Source organism: Rhinopithecus bieti, unplaced genomic scaffold (genome assembly GCF_001698545.2).
Source record: "Rhinopithecus bieti isolate Rb0 unplaced genomic scaffold, ASM169854v2 scaffold_13351, whole genome shotgun sequence".
NCBI classification, from domain to species: domain Eukaryota; kingdom Metazoa; phylum Chordata; class Mammalia; order Primates; family Cercopithecidae; genus Rhinopithecus; species Rhinopithecus bieti.
In genome coordinates, this window is record NW_016807514.1 from 3,765,744 (window position 1) to 3,777,040 (window position 11,297).

Consider the following 11,297-nt stretch of genomic DNA (forward strand, 5'->3'; position numbering starts at 1 on the left):
CGGCCTAGAGATTCTTTAAAAACATCACAGGTGGGGGCCGGGCGTGGTGGCTCAAGCCTGTAATCCCAGCACTTTGTGGAGGCCTAGGCGGGTGGATCACCTGAGGTGGGGAGTTCGAGACCAGCCTGACTAAAATGGAGAAACCCCATCTCTACTAAAAACAAAAAATTAGCGGGGTGTGGTGGTGCATTCCTGAAATCCCAGCTACTTCGAGAGGCTGAGGCAGGAGAATTGCTTGAACCCAGGAGGTGGAGGTTGTGGTGAGCCAAGATCCCACCATTGCACTCCAGCCTGGGCAACAAGAGAGAAACTCTGTCAGAAAAAAAAAAAAAAAAAATTAGCTGGGTGTGGTGGCAGGGGCCTGTAATCCCAGCTACTCAGGCTGAGGCAGGAGAATCACTTGAACCTGGAAGGCAGAGATTGCAGTGAGCTGAGATTGTGCCATTGTACTTCAGCCTGGGTGAGATGGAGAGACTCCATTTCAAAAAACAGTGTTTAGTAGTTGTGGGACAATAACAGACTGTCTAATATACATATAATTGGAGCCCTGGAAGAAAATGGGGCAGAAGAAATACTCAAAGAGCTAATGGTTGAGAATTTTTTCATTAGTAAAAGACAGCAAACGAGAGGTCTGTCAAGTTCAGAGAACTCCAAGCACCATAAATATAAACAAAAAGCCCTTAACACCTAGGGATATTATAGTCAAACTGCTGAAAGTCAAAGAGAAAGTTTTGAATGTAGCCAGAAAAAAAATATTTCATACAAGTTGGACATGGTGGGTCATGCCTGTAAATCCCAGCACTTTGGGAGACTGAGTGGGAGACTCACTTGAGCCCAGGAGTTTAAGAGCAGCCTGGGCAACATAGCGAGACTTCATCTCTACAAAAAAAAAAAAAAAAAAAAAAAATTATCCAGGTGTTCTGGCGGCACCTGTGGTCTCAGCTACTCAGGAGACTGAAGTCGGAGGATCGCCTGAGTCTGGGTGGTTGAGGCTGCAGTGAGCCAAGATTGTGCCACTGCACGGTAGCCTGGGTGACAGAGTGTGACCTAGTCCCACACAAGACTTCCTCAGACAAAAGTTGTGGGGTTTGTTGCCAGTAGATCTGCCCAGTGAGATGGAGAAAGTTCTTCAGGCAGAAGTGTGTCCCTTCACGCTGCAGTTCTCTTCTGGTGCTGTAAATAGTTTAATACAAATCAGACCGGGCAAATGAAGAGACATACAGCAAGGCCTAGGAGAGTCTCAAACACATATTCTCCAAGCCCTTTCCCATGGGGTCTCTCCTGACAAATCAGGGTCAACGAGCTTCTAACCAGGAAGCTCCCTTGAGCCTTGGTGTTGAGAGTTTTTACTGGGACTTTGTTACTTGGGCACAGTTGATTGAGCACAATCTCTAGCCCCTCTCCCACCCCATCAGAATGGTTTAAGACCCCAACTGTCTAATCCATGGTTGGTCTTTCTAGTGACTAACCTCTATCTTGAGTCAGCTCATCTCTTAGCACAAACGTGGAGGCTCATGAATAACAAAGGACATCCAATAGTTGTTGAAGCTCCTTCTGAGGAACTGGGAACAAAGACCAGATAGAATCTTCAAAAAACATGTAGAAGTAAAATGCTAGACAATTGTGTTACAAAGAGTGAAGGGGAAGAAATATCATGACCCTTAACATAGGGGTTAGGGGTGCTCACCTGCTGTGCAGTCAAAATTCTTGTATCACTTGACTCCTAAAACCTTTTTTTTTTTTTCCTTGGAGACTCTGTCGCCCAGGCTGGAGTGCCGTGGCGTGATCTTGGCTCACTGCAAGCTCCGCCTCCCAGGTTCACACCCTTCTCCTTTCTCAGCCTCCCTAGTAGCTGGGACTACAGGTGCCACCTCCACGCCTGGCTAATTTTTTTTGTATTTTTATTAGAGAAGGGGTTTCACCATGTTAGCCAGGATGGTCTCGATCTCCTGACCTCGTGATCCGCCCGCCTTGGCCTCCCAAAGTGCTGGGATTACAGGTGTGAGCCACTGCGCCCGGCCGACTCCCAAAACCTTAACTACTAATAGCCTGCTGTTGACTGGAAGCCTTACCGCTAGCAGTCAACAGATATTTTGTATGTTTTATATATTATATATTTTTGCGATAAAGCAAGCTGGAGAAAACACTAAGAAAATCATAAGGGAGAAAAAAATATATTTACTATTTAATGAGTGGAAGTGGAAGATCTTCCTTATCTTCAGGTTGAGGCTGACGAGGAGGAAGAGGTGGGCTTGGTCTTGCTCACTTAGGTGGAGGAGGTGAAAGGGGAGGTAGGAGAGATAGGCATACTTGGTGGAACTTTACTGAAATACATAATTTCTGACTTTTTTCTTTTTCTTTCTTTCTTTTTTTTTTGAGACGGAGTTTTGCACTGTCACCTGGGCTGGAGTGCAATGGTGCAGTCTCGGCCCACTGCAGCCTCCACCTCCTGGATTTAAGCAGTTTTCCTGCTTCAGCCTTCCAATTAGCCAGGATTACAGGCACCCGCCACCACACCTGGCTAATGTTTTGTATTTTTAGTAGAGACAGGGTTTCACTATGTTGGCCAGGCTGGTCTGGAACATCTGACCTTGTGATCCACCCGCTTCGGCCTCCCAAAGTGCTGGGAGTACAGGCTTGAGCCACCGCACCCGGCCTGCTGTTTGATTGCTCTGAAGAAGTTTCTGTATAATACCAACCTTCTATTGTGTGCTTTAGTTTTAGTTTCTGTGCCATAAAAGGTCTGTGTCTTAAAGAAGTCAAGTGCAGTCTTGGGTAGTGGAGACCTTTTGCCAGATTGCCCAGTGTCCACGTGTTTTCGGCACTGCTGCTTCCTCATGGTCTGTCTCCACCTTGGAAGCACTGACATCTGTCGAGGTGTCGTCTGTTACTTCCTCTGGTGTGGTGTCTAATAGCTCTTGAATATCTCTAAGATCCATATGTTGAAGTCCTTACCCACCCCTACCCTTTTAAAAGCATATCCACAGTCTTTTCATGATTTCCTCGATTGGCTCTCATAAGTCCTGTGAGGTCAGGCGCAGCATCTGGACATCGTCCTCTCCAGCAGGAATTAGTTGTTTCAGGCTTCATGGCCTTCACAGCCTTTTCTGTAACAATCTTGGCATCTTCAGTGGGATAATCCTTCCAGGCTGACACGATGTGTTCTGTCTATTGGGATTCTCTTCCATAGCATTGACAGTTCTTTCCATAGAGTACTGTGTGTCATGAGCCTTAAAGGTCCTTAGGACCCCCTAATCTAGAGGCTGAAGGAGAGATACTGTGTTTGGGGGCAAGTAGACCACCTCAGTGCCTTCAGTATTGAACTCATGGGGTTCTGAGTGGCCAGGGGCATTGTCCAATATCTAAAGAACTTTAAAAGGCAATCCCTTACTGGCAGGGTACTTCCTGACTACAAAGAACATCGATGGAACCAATCCAGAAAAAGGGATTTTGTTGTCCCAGTCTTGTTCCACAACCAAGAGACTGGCAACTGGTGTTTATCTCTTCCCCTTCAAGGCTCAGGGGTTAGCAGCTTTGTAGATAAGAGCAGCCCTGTTCTTAAACCCGGCTGCATTTGCACAAAGCAGTAGAATTGGCCTCTCCCTGCCCGCCTTCAGTGCTGGGGCTCACTTTTCTTCCTTACTAATAAGTGTCCTTTGTGGCAGTTTTTTCCAGAATAGGGCACTTTTGTCTGCATTAAAAACCTGTTCAGGCAGATTTTCTTTTCCTCAATGATTTTCTTCATGGCATCTGGTAACCCTGATGCCTGTTGGTTGGCAGAAACAGCTTCTCCTGTTACCTGAACATTTTTTAAGGCAACCCTCTTTCTAAACCGATCCAGCCACCCTTTGCTGGCATTAAATTCTCTGGCTTTAAGTCCTTCACTTTCAGCTGCACTGTTGGCTCATGCCTATAAGCCGAGCACTTTGGGAGGCCAAGAGAAGAGGATTGCTTGAGACCAGGAGTTCAAGACCAGCCTGGGCCACATAGCGAGACCCTCTCTCCATAAACAAAGAAACAAAAAATTTAGGTGCAGTGTGGCACATGCCTGAGTCCTTGCTCCTTAGGGGGCTAAGGCAAGAGGATGGCTTGTGCCCAGGAGTTCGAGGCTGCAGTGAGCTGTTCAAAGCTGTCACCCACTTGGGTGACAGTGAGACTCTGGTTGATTGATGAATTAAGTCTCACTTTGTCTCCCAGCCTGGAGTGCAGTGGCGTGATCTCTGCTCACTGCAACCTCCGTCTCCTGGGTTCAAGCGATTCTCCTGCGTTAGCCTCCCGAGTAGCTGGGATTACAGGCGCCAGCCACCACGCCTGACTAATTTGTGTGTGTTTTTTTTTTTTTAGCAGAGATGGGGTTTCACCATGATGACCTGGCTGGTTTCCAACTCCTGAGCTTAGGTGATCCACCCGTCTTGGCCTCCCAAAGTGCTGGGATTACAGGCATGAGCCACTGCACCCGGCTAAATCTTACTCCTTCTATATGTATTGGCATTAAGAAGAGCTTCGCTTTTCCTCTGTTTTTGTTTGTTTTCTGTTTTATTTATATGTTATCGTGTGCTTGTGTGTTCTTTTTGTAGCTCCAGTAATTATATTCCGTTACCATTGTTAGTCATGTTGACCCTCAGATTGTCCTAAATTTGGCCAGTGGACTTCCTTCAAGCTGGTGTGTTTTTGACATGTTCTTTTTAGTTTTGGAGCTCTTCCTTTCTGCCATAGCAAGACAGTTCCCTGTGCCAGACCTTGAGGGAGTGATTTCTCAAAGGAACACTGAAGCTCCTTTTAAAGGGAATCATTTTTGTAAAACCAGGATTTGGGCTTTGTGTGTGGAGAGGTCGTTGCTTCTAGACCTTTCAGTTGACAAGAGATAGGACATATACATGTGTGTGTATATATATGTATATATGGACTTAACACACACAAACGACTCTACAGAGGAATAAATGTGTAGAGAATTTGTACCGTTGTCTCCAAATTCAGATTGAACACCAGGGGGCCCTTCCTTGCTTTCAGATAGTCCATGTTGTGCCTCCCTCCTCCGGTGTAAACCTTGCTCCCCAAATAACAACCATATCTTCGCTCATTTTGCTCTGGCATACATATCCATATTAATACTTTAAGCATTATTATGCCACCAATGTGGTACCTAAATTTCAGAACTTTTTGTTACTCTCTTTGCCCTTAGAATATGCCCCCATGTTTGTACAGCTAGAGTACCCTAAATTAACGTGATGTATTTAGACCTTTTTTTGGTTGGTTGGTTGTGTTTCACAGGTATTGTCATCTTTTTATTGGTACTGAACTCTAATTTTTGTTTGAAAGAAGGCATTTCTAGTTTGTTTTTATCCTGTTTATTAGTTTAATCATAGATAGTTGAAGATTATGATACAGAGTTGTCATGAAGTTCAGTATTATTTCACATTCTAGTTGTTCAATGTGTTAGAGCAAGGCTTTTATCAGATACCCCAAAGCCTGTAGTAAACATAAGACTGCTCACACTGAATGTGAGAAAGTCTGTGTCCTATTCTGGTTTGGGCATCTCAGAATTGTAGATAACCAGTGGTGCACTTGTGTGTGCTTCCCATCGTAGGTTGTGTTGATAGAGAAGAAATCACCCCCCACGAGTATACCCTGACTTGATTTGAAATATGAATGCAGCCTGTAGAGAAATCTCTAGGTATGTCTCAAGGATTCAGCTTCTAGATTTTGAAAAATGTTGAAATAAAAGTAGGAATACTAGGATATATGTGCAAAGAAGTCATATTAATATTTAATACTGCTAAATTAGCTTTATAGAGTCAGTTGATTTTATCAAGAGCCTTGAAAAAGTGCCCAATCTTTTTTTTTTTTTGGAGATGGAGTCTTGCTCTGTCACCCAGGCTGGAGTGCAGAGATGCTATCTTGGCTCACTACAGCCTCCCCCTCTCAGGATCAAGTGATTCTCCTGCCTCAGCCTCCTGAGTAGCTGGGACTACAGGCACATGCCACTGTGCCCGGCTAATTTTTGTATTTTTAGTAGAGACGGGGTTTCATCATGTTGGCCAGGCTGGTCTCGAACTCCTGACCTCAGGTGATCCACCCACCTCGGCCTCCCAAAATGCTGGGATTACAGATGTGGGCCCAGCTCCTGATTTTGTTTAAGGGTGGTGCTACTGGTTTAGGGTTACATTATTGTGGGACCAGTAGTCCTGTCCTTAGTGTGGGGTTCTGTGAGCTGGATAGTCAGAAAAAAGAGCGTACATTTGGGTCATCTTGTTTTTAGCCAGAAATGGGTCCAGACAGCTCTCCATGTGAATCCAGGCTAAGGTGATTGGATGGCACTTTTAGCACCCTTACTCCAATCTTGAGTCATGATCTGAGCCACAGGGCGATCTAGGCATTAAAATAGAGCAGCTGGGTGCGGTGCTTCATGCCGGCGATCCCAGCGCCTTGGAAGACTGACCTGCAAGGATCGTCTGAGCCCAGGAGTTCAAGACAGCCTGCACAGTATGGCGAGACCCCATGTCTACAAATAATTTTTTTTTTTTTTTAAATTAGCTGGGCATGGTGGCGCATGCCTGTGGTCCCAGCTACTCAGGAGGCTGAGGCAGGAGGATCGCCTTAGCCCAGGAAGTCAAAGCTGCAGTGAGCCGTGATTGTGCCACTGCACTCCAGCCTGGATGACAGTGGATGATCCTGTCTCAAAAAAATAATTAGTAATGATAAAATAGAGCAGATTATGTGTATTTTTTTTGAGTAGCGTTTCTTTTCCTACCTGTCCCTTGATCTGGAAAGTACTTTGAAAATATTTATATTTAGTGATTGAGATAATTGTGACAGTTAAAGAGTTCTCAACTGGGGTCAGTATTGCCCCTTGGACGCCAGGTGGCTGTTACAGCTGGGGAAAGGAGCGCTACTGGCATGCTGCCACATATCCTACGGGGACACACACACCCCTGCCTAAAATGTTCGTTTTGCTGAGGTTGAGACCCATGCTTTGAAACTTGATGATTTGATGGCACCTTTCGAGTGTGCTTATAGGACCTTGCCCTGGAGCGAGGCTTCGCTTCATGAAGTCTGGGGTAGTTTGCATCATTCATTGTTTACCTGTGTGCCCCAACTTTCACACCCAAGTTTTTTTTCTGAGGTGGAATTCACATAACATAAAATTAAACTATTTTAAAGTGAATGATTCGGTGCCATTTAGTACATTTACAATGTATTGCAACCACCGTTTCTACCTAATTCCACGACATTTTCATCACCTCAAAAGGAAACCCTGCAATTGTCTACTGCACACACATGTGCACGCACACACACACACACACACACACGTGCAGCCCGTGGCAGCCACTGCATTCTGTCTCTGTGGATTTGTGTGTTCTGGATATTTCACATAAATGGGGTCGTATATGTGGCCTTTTGTATATGGCACCTGTCACTTAGCATATTTCTGAGGTTTGTCCGTGTTCTAACAGAGACAGGACCAGGACTTCTTTTTTTTTTTCTTTTTTTTTTTTTTTAAGATGGAGTCTTGCTCTATCGCCCATCCTGGAGTCCAGTGGCACGACCTTGGCTCACTGCAAGCTCCGCCTCCTGGGTTCACGCCATGCCATTCTCCTGCCTCAGCCTCCCGGGACTACAGGCGCCCGCCACCATACCCGGCTAATTTTTTGTATATGTAGTAGAAATGGGTTTCACTGCGTTAGCCAGGATGTTTTCAATCTGCTGACCTCGTGATCCACCTGCCTCAGCCTCCGAAGTTCTGGGATTACAGGCGTGAGCCACCGCGCCCGGCAATTTTTGTATTTTTAATAGAGACGGGGTGGCCAGATTGGTCTCGAACTCCTGACCTCAGGTGATCCACCCGCCTTACCTTCCAAAAGTGCTGGGATTACAGGCGTGAGCCACCACGCCTGGCCTGTTCTATCTTTATAGCTGAATAATATTCCATTGTTTGGATAGACCACATTTTATTTATCCATTCATGCTCAGTGGGTATTTGGGCTGTCTCCGCCTTCTTCTGGCTACTGAGTACTGCTGCTAAGAACATAATGTGTACATGCATTGAGTCCCTGCTTTCAGTTCTTTTGGGAATATACCCAGAAGTAGAATTCCTGGGTTATGGGGTAATTCTGTGTTTAATTTTTTGAGGAACTGCCAAACTGTTTTCCTTCCACACTCACTTTTACTGCCAGAAAAGTATGTGCTTGCTTGTACATAAGCAGCATAATTGCAAAACGAAACTACTTTAAGCACATGAATTAGAATTCACAGTTCAACTGGGAGACATTTCAGTTTGTTGATTCATCTCCTGACTCCAGACTAGATGTGTGCATGTTAGTTTGCAGCCTCACAAGACACTGAATTAATAGGCAGGTGGTGACCTGTGAAGCCTCCGCAAGTGGTCTTTTCACATAGTTTAATTTGAGGGAGCGATTACAAAAGCATCTTTAAATGTTCTGAAACGAGGCCGGGCGCAGTGGCTTAGGCCTGTAATCCCAGCACTTCGGGAGGCCGAGGCGGGCGGATCACAAGGTCAGGAGATCGAGACCATACTGACCAACACGGTGAAGCCCCGTCTCTACTAAAAATACAAAAATTGGCTGGGTGTGGTGGCGTGTGCGTATAATCGCAGCTATTCAGGAGGCTGAGGCAGGAGAATCGCTCGAACCAGTGAGTCGGAGGTTGCAGTGAACTGAGACCATGCCACTGCACTTGAGCCTGGTGACAGAGCGAGACTGCTGTCTCAAAAATAATAAAATAAATGTTCTGAAATCAGAAGACATCTAGAATTGGACATATTTTCATTCCACCAGAAGTGTGTCAAGAGGAGTCAGAAACCTCTCTTGTGATCTCTGTCACCATTCAAGCCACCTTCCTGGGCACCAGGGCCAGGCACTGGATGGGACCGTGTCAGCAGGAGAGGGACAGAGGGAGGAATTGGAAGTGTCCCAACATAGACTTGCCAGGACTCAGGAAGTAGTTATTTAGTGGCTTCCTTGAGATTCAGATGAAATGTTTTCCACTGTCATGCCCAACAGGCAAAGTCTGGATTAAATTAATCTTCAGAATTTGTTGAATTGTATTAGTGTTTTCTGTGTGTGTGTGTGTTGTGTTGTGGTTGTTGTTGTTTTAAGATGGAATCTCGCTCTGTGGCCCAGACTGTAGTGCAGTAGCATGATCTCGACTCACTGCAATCTCCGCCTCCCAAGTTCAAGCAATTCTCCTGCCTCAACCTCCTGAGTAGCTGGGACTACAGGCACCCGCCACCACGCTCAGCAAATTTTTTTGTATTTTTAGTAGAGACAGGGTTTTACCATATCGGCCAGGCTGGTCTCGAACTCTTGACCTTGTGATCCACCCACCTCGGCCTCCCAAAGTGCTGGGATTACACAGTCGGGAGCCACCATACCCAGCTTTTTTTTTTTTTTTTTTTTGAGACGTGGTCTTGCTCTAACCCAGGCTGGAGTATAGTGGCGTGGTCTCTGCTCACTACGACCTCTGCCTCCCGAGTTCAAGTGATTCTTCTGCCTCTGCCTCCCAAGTAGCTGGGATTACAGGCGCCTGCCATCATGCCTAGCTTTTTTTGAATTTTTAGTAGAAATGGGTTTCGCCATGTTGGCCAGACTGGTCTCAAACTCTTGGCCTCAGGTGATGCACCCACCTCAGCCTCCCAACGTGCTGGGATTACAAGTGTGAGCCCCCATGCCCAGCCTGTTTTGTGTTTTTGTTTTGAGACAGTCTTGCTCTGTCAGCCAGGCTGGAGTGCAGTGGTGTGATCTCAGCTCACTGCAACCTCCACTTCCCAGGTTCAAGCGATTCTCCTGTCTCAGCCTCCTGAGGAACTGGGATTACAGGCTTGTGACACCACGCCTGGCTAGTTTTTTTTTTTTTTTTTTTTTTTTTTTTTTGGTATTTTTAGTGGAGATGGGATTTCACCATGTTGGCCATGCTGGTCTCCAATTCCTGACCTCAGGTGATTTGCCTGCCTCAGCTTCCCAGAGTGCTGGGATTACAGGGGTTAGCCACTGGGCCTGGCCTGCATTAGTTTTTAAATCGTTACTGTAATTTTTCTAGTGATAGGATTCAGTTTAATTCAAGATACTTTCTCTGGGGCATTTCTAAGGATTCTTTTTTTTTTTTTTTTTTTTTTGAGACGGAGTCTCGCTCTGTCGCAGGGGCTGGAGTGCAGTGGCCAGTTCTCAGCTCACTGCAAGCCCCGCCTCCCGGGTTCCCGCCATTCTCCTGCCTCGGCCTCCCGAGTAGCTGGGACTACAGGCGCCCGCCACCTCACCCGGCTAGTTTTTTGTATTTTTTAGTAGAACCGGGGTTTCACCGTGTTAGCCAGGATGGTCTCGATCTCCTGACCTCGTGATCCGCCCGTCTCGGCCTCCCAAAGTGCTGGGATTACAGGCGTGAGCCACCGCGCCCGGCCTCTAAGGATTCTTAAAGAAACAGATCTGATTTCTTATTTTGTTCTGACGCTGAAAAACAAAATATGACAGTAGTGCTAAATAAAGCAATTTTGGGGGAGAAATAGTAATAGGGAAGGGTCGAAATTATGTGTTGTTGCACAAATGTAACTACTAGCAAAATAGAATATTTTATTCACAACCTTAATGCAATACAAACACAACCTTTTCTGTTTGTTTCAGACAAGTGTACATGTATTGGAGACCAGACCAGAAGCCCTTCTGAATTAAGGTAATTTTGATACATTTGATCCTCTTCAGTTTTAGAAAGACAATATATAAATTTTTTCAGAGTTTGTTTTTTTTAAATAGCTGGTAGTTTTGTTTGTTTGTTTTTAAAGAGGCAGGGTGTTGCCATGTTGCTCAGACTGGATTCTAACTCCAGGGGTCAAGGGGTTCTCTTAACCTCGGCCTCCTGAGTAGCTGAGGCTATAGACATCTGCCAGCATGCCTGGCCAATACCCTGGTTTTTGTTACAGTTTTTTTCTATCTCTGTTAAGCCAAAGATGGTTTTCAAAACAATTTGATCCTCAAAAAAACCTTCCATTTAGTGTTGAGCAAGAAGGTTTAGGGTCCCAGTGATGAGGATTTATATTCCGAATGAGAGCGGTACTTCTCTAGCTGTTTTCATTAGAAAGCAGGAGAGGCCGGGCGCGGTGGCTCAAGCCTGTAATCCCAGCACTTTGAGAGGCCGAGACGGGTGGATCACGAGGTCAGGAGATCGAGACCATCCTGCCTAACAAGATGAAACCCCGTCTCTACTAAAAATACAAAAAACTAGCCGGGCGAGGTGGCGGGCGTCTGTAGTTCCAGCTTCACGGTATGACGAGGTAGGAGAATGGCCTG

At 45.8% G+C, this 11,297-nt stretch overlaps 1 protein-coding gene across 3 annotated transcripts in view; it reads left to right on the forward strand.

Annotated features, from left to right (window-relative positions):
* Positions 1-11,297, forward strand: part of GNB1 (G protein subunit beta 1) — a 117,115-nt gene that overhangs the window by 43,539 nt on the left and 62,279 nt on the right. For all 3 annotated transcript variants that reach the window (XM_017882491.1, XM_017882492.1, XM_017882490.1), the window contains exon 2: positions 10,635-10,683. The gene's annotated coding sequence lies outside the window, so the exon portion shown is untranslated. The remainder of the gene's footprint in view (positions 1-10,634; positions 10,684-11,297) is intronic.